Below are 22,470 nucleotides of genomic sequence, written 5' to 3'. Positions count from 1 at the left end.
ATGCACGTGTACGTGTGTGCATGTATCTGTGTCTATGTGTCCATGTGTCTGTGTGTCCATGCATGTATGTGTCTGTGTGCATGTGTCTCTGTGTGTGCATGTATCTATGTGTCTGTGTGTCCATGTGTCTGTGTGCACGTGTCTGTATCTGTGTCCACATGTCTGTGTGTGCATGCATGCGTCTTGTGTGTGTGTGCATGCATCTATATCTCTGTGTCCATGTGTCTGCGTGTGCCTGCATGTGACTGTACCTGTCCCTGTGAGCACGTGTGTGCATGCATGTGTGTCTGTGTGTGTGCATGTATCTACGTGTCGGTGTGCATGCATGTGTCTGTGTCCATGTGAGTGTATGTGTGCATGTATATGTGTGTGTGCCCCCATGAGTGTGTGTGTGTGCATGCGTACAGATGGGAAGGTGGCCTCCACATTTCTAGAACACTGCCTTCTAAAAGAAGCTGGATGTTCAGTTCTGGGTCAGGACACCTGCAGGAATCTCAGCCTCCACAGGAGCTTAGACTTGCCAAGACCAAGGGACAGGGCTCAGCCACAGTGGGGAAATGATGACTAACAGGGGAAGAGGCTTTTCACATAGAACAGGAGGAAAATCCTGACCCCAGGACCAATGCCCCATTCCAGAGCTGTGGAGCGAGGCATGTCCCTTTCCTCCGAGCGCCCGGGGATGCTCTGGCACCAGGCCTGGCATTAAAGACATCAGCAGATACTGGAGAGGTGTTTCAGCTGAGAGTCCAGGCAGGAAATGGATTCCATATTTAACTTCTGTCCTGTGAAACACTCACACCTTGGTCCCACTTAGCTCATCAATGAGACACCGTGGGCCTGCCTGGGGTATAGAGTTCTTGGCAAAGGCTGAACAAACGAGGACTCACCTTTCTTGGGCAAGAGCCAATGTGATGCCCGGGGACGGCTCCTCTGGTGTCCACACCCTCTGGCTCCGGCAGGACAAAAGAATTCTGTCCTTCATCAGTTTGTGCCTGGAGGCTGCAGAAGGGCTTGAAGCGGATGAAGTGTTCCCTCTTCTCCCCACTCTGGGGCTTGTCCAGCTGGTCTACCATTGTTGTCGGCACACCACCAGGTAGTGAGAGCTACAGTGAGTTACAAACAGATGTGGAGCACTGAAGAGAAGCGGGGGCACCCCACAAGGCACTGTGCGAAGCACTTTGTATGTGTGCACAAATGGGAAATGTCTGTTTGGCTCTCATGTCTGGTTCACTGTGAATGCAGTGCCTCGCATGGTGCCTTGCCTTTTACCAGGGCCAGGATCCCGGCCGAATTATTTCCCACATTTCCTCTCTGCAGGAGCAATAAATGACCAGCTGAATTCCCTTCCAACATTTACTCAAGGGCTATATTGTTGAGTTGAGTGTAAATATAGAGTATTATGCAGAGATATTTCTAGTCCATTTTTTTCTAGCCATGTGTTATTACTTGCTGTGTAACCAACCACCCTAAGAGTTGGTGGGTTAGAATGGAGTCATCTCATTTTCTGGGTTGACAGGTGAAGCTGCGCTGGGATGCTTGATTCTTGCTTGGCTGGTCTCTCCTGGGGTCACTGATGAAGCCGCAGTCAGCTGGAGTAGATCGGCACACTACAGCCTCACCGACATGTTTGGACAGCTGCTGGCTGTACCACCTCAGAATGGGTCCATCGCCACTTTTGCTTCCTTGTAGTGCTCCAAGCCAGTTATGGGGTCAGTCCAGATCCAGATCCCAGGACCTCCTCTTCTTGACGGGAGCTGTGGCAATGTCACAGTGCCAAGGGCTGGGCTGTGTGCAGCAGGATGAGAGGAAGTGTTGCAGCCCCTGTTACAAACACATCACATGGGGCCAAATATTCCAGAAGGAAGGAATATTAGCATGCATAGATGCATACTTATACACACACATATACATGTACACATACACACCTGTGTGCACGTGGGGGGGCATTTCCATGTGGACACGGATTCATTTATTTAGTTCCACTGCATGAAAAAAGTGCACTGGACCCTTTGCAGGCATTACCTCACATTCTTGAGATAACAGCACTCATCTCTCACTTAGAGATGGAGGAACCAGAGCAGATAACTCAGCATGGCCACGGGGCTGTAAGGGACAGAGCTGGCATCTGGACCACCATTCCTTGTGAACCTGGGCTCTTGCTGTGTCTCTTGTAACACTCACCTCAGTAAACCCAGAAGCATAGCAGTTGCCAACTACAGCACTGATTTTCTACCTCCAAATGTTTAAATAAAAGGATGGTAAAAATTTGTTTTTTATTATATTGTTACATAAGACAAATTTTAAGCATATTATATTTCTTGACCCAAAATCCAGGTTATATAAGTTTACTTAAGGCAAATTAAACCATAAGTGAAAGTCTGCAAGCTCTGTGTTGCTGGCCTCTCCAGCTGAAGCCATTTCTTCCCTCCTGTGGCCCAGCCAGGGACAACTACTCCCAAATACCCCCCACCCCACATCCACCGACCCTCTCCCTCCAACCTTGGCCTGTGATTCCCCGGCTGCTCAAAGTGTGTCCTGCGGGCTAGCAGCACTGTCATCACTGGCACTTGTTAGAAATGCACACTCTCGGCTGCGCACGGCGGCTCACACCTGTAATCCCAGAACTTTGGGAGGCCGAGGCAGGTGGATCACGAGGTCAGGAGATCGAGACCATCCTGGACAACATGGTGAAACCCGGTCTCTACTAAAAATACAAAAAAATGAGCTGGGCGTGTTGGCACACACCTGTAGTCCCAGATACTCAGGAGGGTGAGGCAGGAGAATTGCTTGAACCCGGGAGGTGGAGGTTTCGGGGAACCGAGATAGCACCACGGCACTCCAGCCTGGTGACAGGGCGAGACTCCATCACAAAACAACAACAACAAAAAAAATTAAATAAATAAATAAATAAATGAAAGAAAGAAAAAAAGAAATGGAGACTCTCGGGTTCCAGCGACCCACTGGACCAGAGCTTGCATGCCTGCAAATCCCTAGGTGTTGTGTGCGTGCATTAGAGCTTGAGGAATGGTGCTTGAACAGATATTTCAGTAAGCAAAACTGATTCAGCTGCTGCTTTAATATTATAGACTAAACTCAATTTTTGGTCTTCACATTATTTGTGTATAAACCAATTGTTAAATATCCCCAGGTGAATCTAACGTGCAGCAAAACTTGAGAACCACTCTGGACCTGTGCTACTCAGAGTCTATGGATAAGCAGCAATGGCATCAGCCCAGGGCCTCCACCTGGCTCCCCAGCCCAGGCAGGGGGTTGCCACCTCTCCAGCACCCACCCTGCCCTCTCTTGTGCCGTCCTGCCCACACACCACACCCAACCTCACACCCACCAGCAAACCACTGACTTTTCTTTTGATTTCGTAAATACACCCAGTCTTCCCTTCCCACACCTACCCTGTGATGTGGCCTTGGCACGCCTGTCACTGAGAGCTGGGGTGACCCTCCCTGGCTGAATGGGGGACCCGCTGCTGGATGTCAGTGCTTCACCCTGCCCACCTTCACCTGGAGGGTGGAAGAGTTAAGTTCTCATTAAATCCTCAATTGTACCCCATACTTTCTTATTACCAAGGGTGGCCACCAGACACAGCTTGGGTCAAAGACATCTCCTGGGGGGTCTCTGTCCACCTTTCTCACTTCTTGCCTTGACCTCAGATGTGATATCGGGGGCAGTAGCAGCCATCTGGGAGCCAGGAGGGAAAGGCCACAAGGGCTATAGAGATCCAGCTCCAACCGCACTGAGCTGCTGAGTCAGTAGCTCCTGCTTCCAGATTCCTCCAGGTATGGAAAACTCCATTGTTTAGCTCCTGAGTAACACTCAGCCACATTCAGTCTTCTGTCATTTGCTGCAGTACCATTTCTATGTTGTATACACACACTTGCTAAAAGGGCTCTTTCTTTAAAGGAGATATTACTGTACGAAATAAAGAAAAAAAGAAGCTAGGCAATAAAAAGCTGTATCTAAATTATATCGAAATTAGCTTTGCCACTGATTTCTGCATAAGTCTGGAGAAGTCACTAGATCTACAAGGACCTGAAACTTCCAAATTTTTCCCACTTTTCCTTTCTATCTTTTCAGTGAAAACATCGGAGAGAGATGGAATTGAAGAAAATTCCAAAGACCTATAATTTCCTTACGTAATGACAAATGCATCCATCTAATGGACAAAATTGGTGCTATCAATCTATGTCCCAGATTCTGCATCATGGACTCAAGTATAGCACCACACTCTAGAAGATACTTTTAAAGAACAATTTGACACACTAAGAATATATACAGACATTGGAAAATAATTAAGACTATGTGTCTTAGTCTGTTTTGTGTTGCTATAACAGAATACCTGAGACTGGGTAATTTATAAAGGAAAGAGGTTTATTTAGCTCAGTTCTGTAGCTGGGAAGTTCAAGGCCATGGCCCCGGCTTCTGGTAAGGGCTTTTGTACTGCATCATAACATGGCAGAGACGGTCAAAAGGGAAGTGTAAATGCAGGGAAAGAGACCAAACAGAAGGAGGAACCCTGCTTTATAACAACCTGCTCTGGCTGGAGCGCTAATCCAGTCTCAAGGAAGAAAGAACTCACTACTTCAAGAATAGCACCAAGCCATTCATGGGGATCTGCCCCCATCACCCAAACCCCTCCCACTAGGCCCCACCTCCAAACACTGCCACATTGGGTATCAAATTTCAACATGAGTTTTGGTGGGAACAAATAATTCATACTCAAGCCATAGCACTCTAAAAAATCCATATGTTAAACAAATAGATCTAGATAAATTTCTGGTAAGAAAAGGCTCTACTTTTCATTATTTTGTGACCTAAAGACCTATTTTGTGTAGGGCAAGTAATTGGAGTATTTTGTTTTTTAGTATCTGTGTCAGATCATCGTTTCTAAAGGTGGACACAACACTACTTCCCATCCCACATCTATTCCTGGATATGGCCCTGATACTCCCCTCAGTGAAACGTGGGGTCTCTGCTCCCTCCCCTTGAACCCAGGTGGGCTTGAGACTCACCCTGAACAGAAGGACTGTGGCCACAGTGACATGACCTGACCTCTGAGGCTAGGTCAGTAAAGTTCACGCAACCTGTCTTTTACTAGAAAACTCAAACCGGAGCCTTGACCTTCCTTTTACGAAGTTTAATACCTCAAGGCTGCCATGCTGTGAGAAAGGCCAATATCATTCATGTGGGGAGACCACGTGCAGCACCCCTGAGGTTACAGTTACCCGGCTGACCCCCAGTAGCCCCAGGCCCCCACTCTTCTGGCTCCAGATACACTCTAACAGCACCTGCCTGAGAGAATGGGGCTGGACACGCCCAGCCGACCCCTCCAAAATTCCCAGCCCTCAGCAGCTTTCATGCTATACATTTTGGGGCAATCTGGGCAGCAGTAGGTAGCCAGGACTGCACTTGAATTCGTCTGACCCCATCTGTTGTTTCTCGTGTGGGCGCCTGGATCTCAGTAAACACCATTGATGCAGACGGAATTCTGAAGCCACATCCAACTTCCACCTCCTAGGTGCGCGGAGGCCTCTGTGACCTCTGCCCTATCCTGCACCCTCTGCCGAGAAGACCCCTTCTTTCTACTCCTCCAGGCTAGTCACTCTTTCGCATTCCAAGTCTTGGCTGCATCTGGCCGCAGCAACCCCACTGGCCTGCCTGTATCGCCACTTGCACCGTGTCAAGCAAAGTGAGGCCCTGCACACTAGGTATGGCCTCTGAATGCCCTTCTTCCATGAGGGACCAAAGCCTTTCATCTCTGTCTTTGGGGTCTGCCACAAGGTCAAGCAAATGGCAAGTACTCAATATGTGGTGAATGAACTACTCTTGAAAACATATCCACTGCTGTGGTGCTTAGAGCCAAGACGGTCAGCCGCAGGCAGGAGCATGCACACGCATGCTCAGAGGAGAGGGGCTTCCTCAGGCTGGGACTCCTGGGTGAGAATGCGGAGCACGCTCTTTCAAGAGGCAGGGAGGTGCCCAGGGGAAGTACCGGAAGAGCAAACACTGGCCGAGCACATAATGTGTGCTAGGCTCTGGGCATAGGACGTGGGAACATAAAATATGATTAAGAAACAGATTTTCAGTCAAATGAGAGAGAGAACAAAACAATTTCTAAACTTTTGGGTTTTTTTTCCTAATCAAAACAGTAATCAAGGATCAAGTTGAAAATCAGAAAAGTACATAACATAGGAAATGAAATCCACATGTAACCCCATGCCTGGAGCTACTCGTGGCAGTACTGGCATCTCCTGCAGTCCCTTCCACACATGCACACCTTTCTCTGCATGCGTGTGAGTGCCCACGGCTTGGACTCCTGCTGCGTCACACTGCAACCACAACGTGCACTGCATGCTTGACAAAGACACCCTTCACTCAACTTCTAGGAGGCTCCAGGCTTTCCACTTCCCCCAAATCAGGTATGAATGTGAACGTGTAGCCGAAACACTACATCCAGACTGATTACTTCCAAAGGATAGATATGTGTTTAAATAGGTTTTTTAAATTGCAAAAACAACACATATTTATGAATTCAAATCATACCAATGCATAGAAAATTAAAACCATGGAAGTTCCTATTTCCATTCTACTCTTCATGGCTACATACCATTAACAATGTGGAGAACAGCTTTCAAGAATTATCTGAATAAATATTTAAACTTCACTCCCAGAGAATAACATATTCACACAAATGTTCAACATATTTTCCTTTAGCTTTCCATCCTTAGTAGTTTACCATGGACATTGATCCATGTAAATACATACCCAGCACAGCCCTGGCCAATGGACAAGGGATTTAAAATAATTTAATCATTATTTTAAGAACATCATAATAGTTGCATCATATTTAACCATCCCCTTTTGACAGGCATTTAGTTTTTTTCTGACAGTTCATTACTGGAAGTCAAGATACACATACTCTGTGTGTATCTTAGAAATGTTTTAGTGGTTCTGTTATGTGGCCACGGATATAGGGGAAGGACCTCAGTGAACATTTCAGTGAAACTTTCAAGACAAGAGATTCAACCTCCCCAGTGATCCCAAAGGCTGCCTCAGTTGCCTTTACTGAGCAACTGGAATCTCTGAAGCTGGGCAATCATTTTGGAAAGATGTGTCTTCCCTAACTTTCATGTGCATTTTCATCATTACAAGTAAAGATGCACGGCTGGGCGTGGTGACTCACGCCTGTAATCCCAGCACTTTGGGAGGCTGAGGCAGGTGCATCACAAGGTCAGGGGAGACAGAGGTTGCAGTGAGCAGAGATCACACCACTGCACTCCACCCTGGGTGACAGAGTGAGACTCCATCTCAGAAAAAACAACAACAACAACAAAAACCAAAAAACAAGTAAAAATGCACATATGTTTTTCCATGTATTTATTTCTTAGTCATTTCCACTTCTCACCTTTTTCTCCATGGCATGAGCTCAGTTTTTAATTAGGTTGTTTGTGTTTTCTTATTTGCTCTGTGAGGATTATTAAGCATTTGTTAATTTGTTGCAAATGTTTGTTTCCAGATTATTATATGCGTTCCAATTTTGTTTACAGTGCCTGTTGTATAGAATGTGTACATATATTTAATCTTTATCAATTTTTTTCACTTGGGATTAGGTAAGATGTTCAGGCTGAATTTATTCATGCTTCTAGAATATTTATTTATCAATGCTTTTTATATACATTCAGAACTTTTTATGAAATAGGGAGATATAAATTGACTTTACAGTCCAACTACCTACTTCCAAAGTGCTCCATGTTGACTAATTCAGCTCTCCCCTCCAGCTCCCACACATTCATTAGGCTCTTGGGGCTGGCATCTGTTTCAGAGCTCTCTGTCTGACCTACCTGTCTGCATGGCAGATTGAATACATGGTTCATAAATTCTTTCATACACCTCCCTTCAAAAGTGGGGTCTAATTTGCCTCCTTGATTCTGGGCTGGCTTAGAAACTTGCCTATAATCAACAGAATCTTGTGGCGCTGACCCAGAGTGGCTGTGGAGATGGTTCAGGAGATCGTGCAGTCTTGACCATGTTCACACTCACTTTTGGAGCAGAAGCCTCGGCATATGAAGTCTGGCCCCCCTGACACCATGCTGGGAGGAAACCCAGGGAGAGGTCACGCGTAGGTGCTCCTGGTCCAGGCTTCGAGTGAGCCCAACCTGGGCAAGGACTCCAGCCCCAGCCATGTGAGTCTTCCCAGCTGAGGCCCCAGGAGCCATGGAGCAAAGATAAGCCATCCCCACCGTGCCCTTTCAAATTCCTGACCCACAGATCCATGAACACTGAGTTTTGGGGGCAGTCTGTTATGCAACAGTAGAAGATCAGAATAGCCTGTTAACTACATACCAGTAACTAGAATCTTACATTTCCAATTAATGTAGTTTTTTTTTTTATTGTGGCAAAACACACACACACACACAACATAAAATTTACATAATCGTAACCATTTCTTAGTGTATAGTTCAGCAGTGCTAAGTATATTGACATTGCTGCACAAGGGTTCTCCAGAACTTTTTCGTCTTGCACGTATGCAACTCTATACCCTTTAAACAATAACTCCCATCTCCCCTTCCCCAGACCCTCACAACCACCATTGTACTTTGTGCCTCTGAGTTTGAGAACTCTCAGTATGTCAGATAAGTGAAACCATATCGTATGTGCCTTTTTGTCTCTGGCTTATTTCACTAAGCATAGTGTCCTCAGGGTTCATCATGTTGTAGCCTATGACAGAATTTCTTTTTTTTTCAAGGCTGAACAATATTTCACTGTATGTGTTTAGCACATTTTGCTTATCCGCTCATCTGCTGATAGACTCTTGGCTTGCTTCCACGTTTTAGCTATTGTGAATAATGTTACTATCAAAATGGGCATGTGCATATCTCTTCAAGACTCTGCTTTCCATTATTTTGGATATATACCCAGAAGTGGGACTGCTGGATCATATGGCAAATCTATGTTTAGTGTTTCTGAGGAACCTCCACACTATTTTCCATAGCAACTACGTCCTCTCACAGTTCCCCAAGTAGTGCACATGGGTTCCAATTTCCAAACGTCCTTACCAACACTTGTTATTTTCTGTGATTTTTTTGACAGTAACCATCCTAATGGATTTGAGGTCAATTAACGTAATTTGAACACTTCGTTTTACTATCTGGTAGAACATTTCTTCACTGAAAAAAAATTTAGTACTGTAGCCTGATTATTCTTTCATGAACTTCTGAATAATTCTGTCAAGCTCAAAAGGCAATATAATATTGGCATTCTGATTGAAATAGCATTATATAGGTCTTACACATTTCTTGACAGTTTTTTGTAGATATTTCATCTTCGGTTGTTCTGCTAATGCCACACCAGTGCTGGGATGGGCCCAGGTGCCAAGGACACCTAGAAGCGGGGATGCCAAACTTGGAGGAAGGATGCTGGGAAGAGGTGATGATCAAGCTAAGCCTCTGAACCTCAAAGGAGATTAGCAAGAGGCAAGAGGTAGCCAACTGCAGGTGGGGGAGGTGTGGGACTATGTAATGTGTGCGTGTGTGCGCGTGCACGTGTGGGACCATGGAGTGTGTGTGTGCAGACATTTGTGTGTGCACATGTACCTGTGCACGGCAGGACAGGAGTAACTCGGTGTTCTGGGCACCTAGAGAAATGGGGATGAGGCTGGAGGGTGAACAGGGACTGACAGGACAGCCTTGCCTTGTATCTTTCCCAAGCAGCCTGTCCAGTGCCAGTAGGGGGCTTCGAGAGGAGCGCCCCAGAGGCGGATCTGCACTTGAGACAGCTCACTCTCCTGGCAGTCCTGGAGGCAAGAGGCACAATGCAGCAGGCAGGGAGAGCTTGCAGGAAGGTACTGAGATGATCTGGCAAGAGATGAGTGTGCATATGGGGCCAAGGGTGGAAAAGATGCAAGAGAGAGGCAGGAAATACTTAGATCTAGTGATGAGGAAGAGGAAGAAGCACGGGGGCTAGGGAGTTTCTGGTGTTGATTCCTGGGTTACTGAGTATCATTATCAGAGGAAGGGCCATGGGAAGGGAAGCCTGAGGGGCTGGAGGGAGCAGATAGGGAAGGGGTTCACTGAGGCTGCTGCCCCAGAGAACATCCCAGAGATGGCCTTGGGTAAGGGGTAGGGACAGGAAAATATCTAGGGCAGCCAGTTGTGCACATAGGAAAGCTCAGTTGGTAGAGGTGAGTCCTGCCCCTGGGGCCACTCCATTCTGACAAAGAAGGCCTGGCGGGCGGAATCCAAGGAGGCTGAGGGCTCGGGGCGAAGGTCTCAGAGGAGCGGGAAGAACCCATCAGGACGGGGCTCCCAAGTCACTCTCCAGGGCTGGGACAGGCTCTGGTGGAGACAGAGACCCTCTGATTTGGGTCCCCAAGAAGCAATTTGCATCCTTGTTTTTACTCTAATTAGGCACCAACTTAGTCTTAAGGAGAGACTGAAACAGTTGGCAGAGCCCAACTCACCAAATATATATTTCTGTAATATTTAAAGCTCTGAATAGAAATTCCAGGAAGATCAGCATTTCTGGGCAGTGTCTAAGGAGAAAGAACATTTCCATCTTCCGGGAAAAGCCTTATGCTGAGAGCGAGACAAGAACACAGTGCCCACGAGGTCTGACAGTCGACCTGCTGTCCTGCGGAGTTCAATCTGATGTTTTCTCTAAATGTCTTGGCCTCTGGCATTACAGGAATGCAGCTTCCCCTCTGCCTGCCTGCGAGTTCTGTGGGAGGCTTCTGTTCTCCTTGACTTTTCTAAGTGCATGACTCCTGGCCTGGCCTAGGACCTGGGCCTCCCCTTGCCCATGGTGCCCCTGACTGGCTGTGGCGCTCTCCTCCCAGGAAACCACTGAAAAGCACAGATGGAGAAATGTCCTCATCACGTTGTGTTCTACTTGGGGCTTGCTGGAAGCTGGAGCTGTCTGCATCTGTTTGTCTACGGTGCACGGGGTCTGTCATTGTCCCAAACAGTATTCTAGGTTCCAGCAATGCCAAGAAAACTGAGTACAGTGGGTGAGAAAAAATGCACTTTAGAGACAAATACAAAAGCAAGCAAGCCCTGAAAATTTGGGTCCCTGTGCCCTGGCTCTGCCTCTGGCAGACAGTGAAGCTGGACAGCACGTTGGGGAAGCCCTCTGGGTCTCTTCATTCCACCAAGTGTCAAACAGGCATCTGGGGAGCTCGCCGAGGGAGTCACACAGAATAACAGACAAAGCTCAGTCTCCACCCCTCCCTCCTAGGGCTCCTCCCTTGCCCTGCCTGGCGCTGCCACTCTGGTCCCTGAGAGAGACACCGAAGCAATAAGGCACCAATAGTTGAAGCTGCTGGTCTTCCTGAATCACCTTCGTGACAACATCCAAACAGGCCTTGCCAGCTTTAATCTGACCCTTCGGGTTTGAGCTCCCTTTATTTCCTCACAATTGTTTAGCTCACCTCTATTTCATCCAGACCTGAAGAGCAGAGCCACCCTTTTAGGGCAGCCAGGCGGCCCTGTGGTGAGGCACCAGGCTTACCTGGTTCTACCAAGAAAGGATGCTCAGCCACTGGCAGGGTGGAGTTCTTGTCCAGCCCAGAGCCAAATCCTGAGGTCGGTAATGCTGGAAGCCCACGTCTGTGTCTTAGGTCCAGACAGCACAGAAACACCTGGAGTTTGGAGTATCTATAACCATGTAAAAGTGCTAGTGACTGAGGTCCATTCTTTGGCCAATGCTGGGCTTTCCATCAGCCCCTCCATCGCACCCCAGCCTCAGTCTCCCCTGAAGGGCAAATATCTCCGAGAGCCATGGCTCTCCCTACTCCACTTCCATGCACTGGCCTGGCCTTCTGCATAATGTACAGGACACACTGGAGCCAGGGGCAGTGGGGTGCTGTGTACTCCATCCCCTCAGTAACCTCTGCAGGTATCCAGGGCATTGCAATCACTGGAGGACAAGATGATGGGAGGCAGGGCAATCACAGATGGGTTACAGCTTGGCTCTCTGATCCAGAGACCATCAGGAAGCCCTTTGCTCCCACTGTCTATGAGTCTGGGTGCTACAGTCCCAGGTGCACCGGGGCCAAGGCTGAAGTAGCAGAACAGACTAGCTGGTGACTGCAGTGCCAGACTCTGGGTGGGACAGATAGGTGATTGAAGACAATCAATGGGATGCAGGAGAGCTTAGGGAGGAGGGAGGTGTCCATGTGGCCCTGTTCTGGTAAAAAAAAAAAAGAAAAAAAATACAGTGTGTTTGAGGACGGGCTATGGCCCAACATCAATGGTGAGATGGTAGGGCCACCTGGTCACCCCAGCACTCACTAAGCAGCCCTGTGCCACTTTGCCCTGTAGGCATGTGAAGAGCAACAAAGAGAACCGTTGCTGAGATTAGGGATGCAAACTCACTTTTGTGTCCCAAGAGTGTGACGCATGTTTTTCCTGGAAAGGTATGTGGCAAATCAGAAACTCGAGGTCTAGCAATAGGCAAGGAAGGAAGCTACAGAATTCTGCACATATTGAATCAACAGATACATTTCATCTCTATGGTTCTAAAATAGACTGTGATGTCCTCAAATATATCTAGGGCTCCGATTTACAGCTAATACACCTACACCCAGAACATTCAGATTAGCAAGTGTACCAATGAATGTTACACAAGAGGACTTACAGGAGCAGGGCCATGGCAGATGGCAGAAGGACAGAGATGCAGCTGGACACATGACTCTCCTTGCTCCAGGCTACTTTAGTGGGACAGCTGTGCTGCAGGCTGCAGGGTCCTTACCAAGTCCAGAGCAGTTAGGAGAGGCTTCCAGCAGAGCCTTGATGATCCCATTGTGAACAAAGTGTGTGATACTTAATATCCACAGTTTTTTTTTTTTTGGAGTCTTGCTCTGTCACCCAGGCTGGAGTGTAGTGGCGGGATCTCAGCTCACTGCAAGCTCCACTTCCCAGGTTGACGCCATTCTCCTGCCTCAGCCTCCTGAGTAGCTGGGACTACAGGTGTCCGCCACCATGTCCGACTAATTTTTTGTTATTTTTGGTAGAGATGGGGTTTCACCGTGTTAGCCAGGATGGTCCTGAACTCCTGACCTCAAGGGATCTGCCCACCTTAGCCTCCCAAAGTGCTGGGATTACAGGCGTGAGCCACCGCGCCCGGCCAATATCCACAGCTTTTAAATATCAGGATAATAATTAAGGTCAGAGAATAAACTCAGAAATAACAAAACAGATTATTTCCCTTGACTCAAAGTTAGCTTTCAACAAAAACCTGTCTTTGTGAGGAAATTTAGTGTATTAAACTATTATTAGAGTACTGAAATGAATGAGCTGTATCTCTGGGTTTAGTATATAAGAAAAAAAACTGTTAAGATACTATGCACATTAGGCCGGGCACAGTGGCTCATGCCTGTAATTCCAGCTCTTTGGGAGGCTAAGACGGGCAGATCACTTAAGGTCAGGAGTTCAAGACCAGCCTGGCCAACAGGGTGAAACACCGACTCTACTAAAAGTAGAAAAATTAGCCGGGCATGGTGGAGTGCGCCTGTAGTCCCAGCTACTTGGGAGGTTGAGGTGGAAGAATCGCTTGAACCCGGGACGCAGAGGTTGCAGTAAGCTGTGATTGTGCCACTGCACTCCAGCCTGGGTGATAGAGTGAGACGCCATTTCAAAAAAAAAAAAAAAGATACTATGCATATTAATTAGCTCACAGTTCTTTGTTGTGGAGCCACTTGTCACAAAAGCACTATGGAAACGGTGACGAATTGGGAGAGAAAAGTAAAGCCAGAATCATACACAGGCAAGAGATGTCTGAAAGCATTCCAAGACTGGGTTAGGATTGGTGGGACTGCCCTGTGCAGGGTCCTCTCCAAGGTCCTCACCAATACAGAGTTTCCATGGGAGATCTGAGGCAAACGAGTGCCTCTTACAGTCAATCCATGACAGTCAATCATCTATGACTACAAGCCCAGGCCAGCCCCTGTGCTTAGACAGCATCTCAGAAACCACGCACACTACCTATCACATTTCAACTCTTTCAACTGCCCTACTGGTCCTGTGCCATTATCCCATGGGGCACTCGACCCATAAGGACAAGGTTTCTTATAAGGGAGACACATGGGTGATGGGCTGAGGCTGAGATGTCAGACATGAAGGTTGGCTACAGAAACACACAGGCTTTATTAAATGCACTTTTAGAAACTGCAAATAATTAACAATGAAATTGGTACCAATCTTTTGTAGGATGAGTTGGGCTTCCCTGGGGGCTACCCTAAAGCTAATGCCTCAGGCCACTCCCCAGCATGGCTACTGGGTTTCCACTGGGAAACTGTCCCAGGACTTAATCCCATTAGGATCTTCAGGAATAAACTCCTGCATCTCAGACCCATGCTAGCTGAGGGTCTGTACCACCAACATGTCAGGACCAAGATCATAGGAGGAAGTTAAAAACTGCCTATTGTACTCATGACAGAAGAGTGAGTTTCTGTAACATTTCATTTATTTACTTTTCTAAGTGGGGGCATGGGGGGTGGTTCCAAGTGTATTTGAGGTAAGATTACTGTATCTCCCTTTCAGAAAGATCTGTAGTTTAAAGTTGAGGCAATGGAATAAAACTTTTGTGGTTCTAATTATCTGAAATGTGTTTGCTTTTTGGTTTTGTTTTGGGCACTGAAGTTTTCTGAAATAGAGGAAAGGTAAGGAAGAAACAGATGGAGGTAACATGTGAAAGCGGGCGCCTGCCCAGTGAGGCCAAGTGATGGATTACAACTGAATTTGTTGGAGACCTAAGAATTGTTCAAAATAGAAATTTAACCTAAGTGAGCCCTTTTTGAAAGATGCAGTTTGAAATCCACGCAAGTACTCTCTCCTTCAGACTCATTCTCTAAATGCCACCCCAGTATTTAAAAATGAATTTTATTGACAAAAATTCAGTTAACAACTAAAAACCAAGCAAAAAGTGTTTTCACACTGAACACGGATTGCAAGGCCCATCTCTCTGAAATAATGCTAACTGAACTCCTAAATTCTTTTTATGCGACTAAACAGGCAAAGTTATCCCCTGGGTTGTGCCTTTGGAAACAGCTTTTATTTTTATTATTTTCTACCTGTGTTTAATGTTTCCTGGTTCTGTTATTTTTGGTTCTAGCAGTTATTTTTGATCCTGAAGCTTATCTGTTGTTGTTCTTTAGAGTTTCTATTTTCCTTTGTTTTTGGTAGTTTAACAGGTCATTTATCAAACAATAGTTTAAGATGATTTACAGTTTGTCATCCAACCATGCTTGCATCTTGAATCATCACATATTATAAATGGAGGGTGGCGGTCTGTTGGTAATCTGTTTTAAAAATGTTTCCATCTTAGAGAATGCATATAAAGGCATAGCTATTGCTCACATGCCTTTCCTATCCATTCCTGTAAATCTTTAGCCCACATGGCTATGTACACACCCTGGGTACATTCCTGTGCATGTGTCCATCCACCCCAAGTGAGTGCAAACACACTGTCCCAGTCCTCACTCTTGCTGACGGCAGGTTGTAGGCTCCAGACTCTGGGTTCTGCTGCTTGCTAGTTGAATGATCTTAGACAAACCACGTCACTTTTCTGAGACCATTTCTTTTCAACCATATTCTTTCCAGGATTTTGAAAACCAAGCGTTAATGTTGTCACAGTTTGTTAAATGAAAAAGACACTGGATTGAGGACACTTCATTGTCTCAATGTTTCTCTGGGTAAATTTGTATTCACATGGCATTCTGAGAAAACAAATGGGACCTTCCAGATTCTGGAGCCTATGTCTGCTCATGGCACTCGGGAAAGGCCCAAGGGGAAACAGGGAGTAGCCTGGAGACAGGAGACACTCTGCACGCCCGTCTCCCCAGTGCATCCCTCCCCCACTCCTCGTGCAATCCAATATGCTGCCTGGACATAAGCAAAGCAACCATGAGGGCACTGAATCATAGCTGGTGCCCAGGTACTTTATCTGCTCTTTGAACACAAGTTTAGGATCTCTCAGGAATCATTCAAAATGGGCATCTTGCACAGAGAATGCTGAGAAACCACATTTGTTCAAACCTCCTGCTGACAACTTCATTATTCTAATTCTGGTGACGTGGTTAGAGACCTGGTCAGCCTATCTCTAATGTTTTGAATACTGCTTTGTAGAGATTTTGACACCATGCCCCTAGTGTAGTGATGCCGGGTCAAGAGCTAAGGCTCTAAAAACTTCTATCAGTGCACTGCCCCAAAATGACCTTATGCAACTTTCCACTGATACAAGAGGCTGTTTTGCTAGTCATTTACCCCTAGTGTTCTGCTGGTGTTGTCAAATTAACACCCCACATACTTCAGTCCTTGTCACCTTTACCCACTCATTCAAAGAATTTTGCTGATAATGTGACATCTGTTCAAACTATGGGCCACAGCAGTACATTTACTCTGAGATGGAGCCTGCATTTTCCAATGTGCATGAGGGTCTGAAAGGCCAATGTGAGGGCCACAGGGTCAAGCTGGAGTCATGAAAAGACAAGGTTTTATTTGGGGATGGGTGACAGGACATAAAACTGCTCACCTACAAGATGGTTATTCATCTTACAAAAGGTTAACTAAGGATGCCTTTAAATAGTGCACTTTATAAAGGTATTCAAAAGTCTGACTGACTCCTCTAAGAACGTCATTGACAATTTTTAGGAACTGCTTTTATATACAGGAAAGCACAGAGGTGTGCAGAATGGGAGGGGGCTGGTGGAGGGAGGGCCTCCCCTCCCACTGCCTCCAGTGCCTCCCTGCGTGCCATGCCTCTCCAGACAGCAGAAGTCACAGTGAATATCACATCTCAGCAAGCACAGAACCTCTTCAGAGGGCAGAGCAGGTGTGACCTGGAGGATGACCGAACATTTTCTAATTAAACAATGAAATGTTCAGTACTCTCCATGAACCTCAGAATAGCACCGACTAGTGCCTCAGATAGAAATCTTACATAAGAAAGCAACTTTCTATTCTCTGATAATAGTAAAAACTCCCTAGAAAATACGATTTAAAATTAATGAGAAAAATAACTCAAGTCTGGTAGAGCACTTTTAATTTATCTCAATGCTAAATGTGGAAGAAATTAATTGCTTATAATTTTTGAACTGAGTTTTAAAGTTTTTATCAAAAAAAATTCTCTTGCCTATCATGGCTCAACCAGAATTGTGTTCACGCCCTTCATGAATTAGGATGAGTCTGGTCCTATTGCTAACATGTCTGTCTTCCCAGGATCCGGACTTGTCTTTCCTTCTTCAATATCTCACCCCTGTATGCCTCAAGTAAAGTTGGCAGGTTTTCCTTTTCTACCCTAAAATGGGAATGGAGAGGGCCTTCATTTTTATTTTAATATCACCTATACTCTAATGGGGTTATTAAAAACTGACATTTCTGATAGTTAGGTGAACATAAAATGAAATGTCATCAGCTGGAGATACAGAGGGATGTGTGTAGAGGTGAAGTGAGTTTGGAATTTTTTTTTATTTTTTTGAAGTTTATATCAACGTGATTTTGTATTTTTAATGAATTGGTTTATTTTATCAGATATTAACAAATTATAATTGTATATGTTTATGGGGTACAAAATGATGCTGTGATATGCGTATACAATGTGTCATGACTGAATGGAGCTAATTAACCTACTATCCAATACTTAGCATTTTGGAATGAGTTTTGAAATACTTCATCAAACAAGGCTTCCAAAACTCTGAGGCCTGCAAAACTCTACCAAAGGTAACTGCAGGTGGTGACTGGGTGGGGGGTACACAAGGCTTCGGTGCACTATTCTCTGTCTGTCACTGTGTACAACTGAAATTTTCCATAATAAAAAAGTTTAAAAATAGGTTTCTCCATCTTTTCTTTCCTTTTTTTTTTTTTTTTTTTAACAAGGCCCTCTTGATTATGAGGATTCCGTTTTCATGCAGGAAATGGGGACAGGGTGAGAGAGGGCGCCGATCAGCTACTGTCGGGCTTGCTCCTTGCAAAGGGGCGGGCGGTGGAGGGAGAGGGGAGGGAGGAATTAAGGGAAGAGCGCTTCCTCAGGGCCCACAGGCCTCACACCTGTGGTGTGGACCTCCAAAAGAACGGGCCACACCACAGCCAAACACAGAGCACGCAATTCAACTAAAAATTCGACTTCAGTTTCTTCCTGTCCGCGCCAGAACGGACGTCAGACTGCCCACCGGCCGCCTCCTGGCAGCTCCTTTTCACTTCGGCTGCTGCCAGGACTTCGCGACCTAGACCCCTCTTTGAAGACCACTTCCGATCCCCGACGCGGCAGCCCTTGAGGTCGCAGCCTAGCAGGGAGAAGTTGGCCGGCTCTGGGGGCTATGAGGCTGCTCACCCCATAGGCGCAGGTCTACGCAGCACACACACCACCTCCTTCTTTGGACTCAGACCAAACACGCTGGGCTGTAGGAGGGAGACGGACAGATACACGGACTCGCGCGCGCACTCCTCACCAACTGATTCCAACCAGAAAACGGAGCCACTGTGTAACGCCCAGCCCCCCTCCCCTCGACACCCCCAATCAGCCAAGCCTTCGGCCGGTGTCTGCTGCACTAAACACCAGGACGTGGCCAGGGAAGGCGCAGGCATCGGTCCGAGCCAGGAGCGCCGCGGCGCCAGCGCATCTGACGTCGCAGGAGGACTGTGCGCACCTGAAGTCTGGGTGCCAAGCGCCCAAGCCTCTGCGTACAACGAAACCCCCAAAGGAAAACAGGACTACCAGAAGACCCCTTCCTCTCGTCTTTGAGAAACGCCAAGCGGCCCCTCTGGCCGCCTCCTCAAAGCTCGGCTGCCAGAGCCACTCCACTAGGGTCTTGCAAAAAGCGCATAGGGACAAAGCCCCTTCCCTAAGAAAAGTGCCCAACTCATCCAGTGAGCCATTCCTTCCTCCTCACTGCCCAGAGATCGCACATGAAGAGGCAGAAATCACGACTAGGAAAAAGCGAGATTCAAATTGGAACCAAAAAAGCGTATGTGCTCGCTCCCATCTCGGCGCCAGGGCTGTGGCTCCCAGGGCTGCAGGCTGTTGCGGCTGCCAGGGGCCAGACAGCTTTTGAAGGCAGGTCTTGTCCTGGCTAGAGGAAAGAGGCTCCAGGAGTCTCTGCTTCTGCCCCGGTCGCCCGTCGGGATTCCCCATCCCAAGCGCGCTTGCACCTTGCCTGCTGCTCCGCTCGGAGAATTAGTCTGTTTCCCTTCCTACTCCCAAACAGACCTAGGTCCCCAGCTCCGTGGCCGTCCGGCTCACCAGCCCTGGCTGGTCTCCTTCGGGTCACTCCGAGGGGCAGCCCGAACCCGCAGAGCCTTGGCCCGCCGCGCGCCCTCATGGCCCTGCTGGGCAGCCTGGCTCCGCTACGCTCTCAGTTCTCGGTCTCACCAGCTCCCATCGAATTCGCACAGCAGCCCCTTCGCGTCTCCCGGGGTGGCAAGGCACCAAGGTGCAGCCCAGGCCAGCATCGACCCCTTCCTGGGCATTTTCTCTGCCGGCTCAGCTTCCCCTCCCGCCCGGCGACCCCGTGTCTCCCAAGTCTCGTCGCGGCGACCACCCGGACTTACCGCGGGCGCCACGCCGCCGCCGGGTCTGCGCGCTCCGAGGCGGAGCCAGGACTAGGACACCCGCCCGCGCCGGGCAGCCTCCAGCTCCCGCCGCCAGCTCGCGGCCCCTGCCGCGACCCCGCCCACTGCGGGCCCCTCCGCCCGCCCCCGCGGCCGGGAGGTCTGGACTTACCTCCGGGACAAGGTGACCCGGCAAGTGCGCCCAAGCGGCCGCCCGCGAGTCTCCCGAGCGAGCGAGCATGCGGGGCGGTGCGGCGCCCGCCTCTGCTCCTCCGCTGCCAGGCTCTCTCCTCCTCTGCCCTCCCCTCAGCGCCGCTCTGCTCCCCACGCCGCTCCCCGCCCTGCGCTCGCCGCCTGCGCCCCCAGCTGCCCCGAGCGCTGGGCGCGGGGCAGCGGCGGCAGCCCGAGCGGCGGGGAGTGGGGAGCTGCGGCGCCGGGGCGGAGCCCAACCCTCTCGGCCCCCGGGAGAGGAAGGGGTGCGGGGAGACTCTCGTCGCGCGCGCCTGGCCGGCAGGCTGGGCGAGGGGCGCCCTGGGGCGAGCCGCTCCGCTTCGCTTGCCGAGCCTGGCGACGCGCGTGCTGGAGGCAGCGGGCGCGGGCCCCGGAGGAGGAGGGCAGGGAAGAGAAGGAGGGCGCAGCCCGCGCGAAGGTGGCCACCAACTTTGGCCCAGACCAGGGAGGCCCTAGGGGGGGATCGCGTCCAGAGGGTGGCCCGGGGCCAGTGTCTGACAGTGTGAGGGCCACAGAGGCTGGGGGCGGGGGATAGCTGCGGGGGACTAGGAGGACAGGAATTTGCTGCCCGACTAGAGGAAGGGATGGCTCCCCTCGGTCCTAAAGGCCTCCCCAGGCTGCGGTTCGGTTTTGAGGTTAAAAATGACCCAATTTATGGATCCGGCGAATGTTCAAGTCCTGACCAGCTAAGTCCTGGAGGAGCAAGCGGGCGCGGAGTTAAGACTCCAGAGACCCCCTCAGCCCTGAGCCAGCCTGTTGTTGGCCCATGGCGGGCCCGCCCCAGTTGGAATTGGAAGGAAACTAGGGCGGTGGTAAGACAGTCTGCGTTCTAGGAGCGGAGGAGGTGGTGTTTGCAGTCTAGATTTCATAGAGAATCAACTCTGAAAAAAAGATTTACCAGAAAGGGGGTCAAAAGTTATCTAGAAAAGCATCTGTGCGCCACCGTTTCAACAGTAGGCAGAGGCCCCAGTCCTGCCACCCGCAGGCTCGTACCCTGGTGGTCAGAGAAGGTTAAGCTCCAGAGTTCCATGGCTCCCAACCTTCCTAGAGCCCTCCCTCCTGCCTGGTAACCCACCATTGCGCTGCGTCTTGCCCAGGTGTCCTGGTGGGCAGGGGCAGGAGTTAAAGGTGGTGCCAGGAACAAGAGGTCCTTCCTATGTTCCTTTCAGGGGACATGACTTCTGGGGAGCCTCCGCAGCCCAAAGAGAATGCTGAAATGCAGAGTGCCAGAAGGAGGCATTTGAAGGAGGCGCGGGTGAGTGGAACCAGTACTATCACCTGAATTCCATCCCCGTCTTCATGTCTGCAGCCCCGCGAGACACACCTGATGTTTCTTCCTTTAGGTCCCCAGAGCTGCAAGGCTGTGGTCTGGAACACTCAGAAACAGGCACTGTTCATTTCTCCCATCTAGCAGAACTTCTCAACTTGGAAGAACATGCCACCACACCTTAGTAAAGCAGCCTTTACTAAGTCCTTACTACACCTTTCCGGAGTCCTTTCCTGAATAAAACAGATTCCCATCTAAGCCATTAGGTTGAGCAGATACTATTAGACCCATTTGAGGTGGAGAGTCATTGATCCCATTTATCAAATGAAGAAATTGAAGTTTAAAAAGGGTAATTGAGATTCTGTAGCCACCCAATGTGCCGGAGTAGCCTGAAGCTCGGGTTCCCTTCTTCTAAGTCACTGCTCTTTCACTTGCCCAGCCTCTGGATTGACTTTTGAGGCAGATTTTGTTTTGACAAGAGAACACCTGCCTGGGCTGCAGCCAGGACTCGCCTTTGTCTCCTGGGTGCTGTTTGAATTTAATCGCGCCACTGCACTCCAGCCTGGGCGACAGAGGGAGACTCCGTCTCAAAAAAAAAAAAAAAAAAGAAACAGAAGGTGGACTCTTCCCCCATGACACACACACACACATCTTTCTGCAATTCAAAGGGGCCTTACACTTCATTTCAAAAGGTACTCACAGGGCCAGGACGTGTATGTAAAGAAACGGATGTCACCCACTCCTGGCAGATGCAGCAGCTCATTAAGGGCTCCTGGTGGGAACCTCAGTTGCCCAGCACACGATGGGCAGTTTCTCTTACCTGTGATTCCCTTGTTGTGGCTTGAAATATTATCTGGTATGCTGTGATATAGCATTGAAATACAGACTTTCAAGAAAGTCAGTGAGGAGCTGTCACATATTAGGCAATGGGGCACAGTAGAAATTGCCAAGTCTCTTGGAAACTGGGGTAACCTTCTCAACAATGCTTATCTCTCAGGGGACGTCACAGAACTCAATGCTTATCTCTCAGAGGACGTCACAGAACTTTCAGAGCTAAGAGAGGTCTGTGGGCCACCTCCTGTGCTGGGAAGAACTGTCACTCAGGCACCGAGCAAGCTGCCACACCTTCCAGCCAACATTTTTTTTTAACTTTCAACTTTTGTTTTAAGTTCAGGGGTACGTGTGCAGGATGTGCAGTTTTGTTACATAGGTAAATGTGTTTTTTGAGACAGAGTGTTATCCTGTGGCCCAGGCTGCAGTGCACTGGCACAGTCATGGTTCACTGCAGCCTCAACTTCCTGGACTCAAGTGATCCTTTCACCTCAGCCTCCTGAGTAGTTGGGACTACAGACACACCACCAAGCCCGGCAAATTTTTGTATTTGTGGAGACATGGATTTTGTCAAGTTACCCAGGC

General features: G+C 48.6%; 1 protein-coding gene across 7 annotated transcripts in view; it reads right to left on the bottom strand.

The window, feature by feature from the left end:
- The window catches only part of SYNDIG1 (synapse differentiation inducing 1), a 196,772-nt gene extending 176,423 nt beyond the window's left edge, over positions 1 to 20,349 (bottom strand). For 2 of the 7 annotated variants that reach the window (XM_063702427.1, XM_055372364.2), the window contains exon 1: positions 19,729 to 20,335. The gene's annotated coding sequence lies outside the window, so the exon portion shown is untranslated. Of the gene's footprint in view, positions 1 to 887; positions 1,817 to 19,556; positions 19,687 to 19,728 lie in introns of those variants that run through there. The other 5 variants (XM_055372361.2, XM_004061915.5, XM_055372363.2 and 2 more) reach the window with 4 other exon arrangements.
- Between the last annotated feature and the right edge of the window lie 2,121 nt (positions 20,350 to 22,470).

The sequence above is a fragment of the Gorilla gorilla genome, chromosome 21 (genome assembly GCF_029281585.2).
Source record: "Gorilla gorilla gorilla isolate KB3781 chromosome 21, NHGRI_mGorGor1-v2.1_pri, whole genome shotgun sequence".
NCBI lineage: Eukaryota > Metazoa > Chordata > Mammalia > Primates > Hominidae > Gorilla > Gorilla gorilla.
This window is presented reverse-complemented; position numbering and strand designations above follow the sequence as displayed.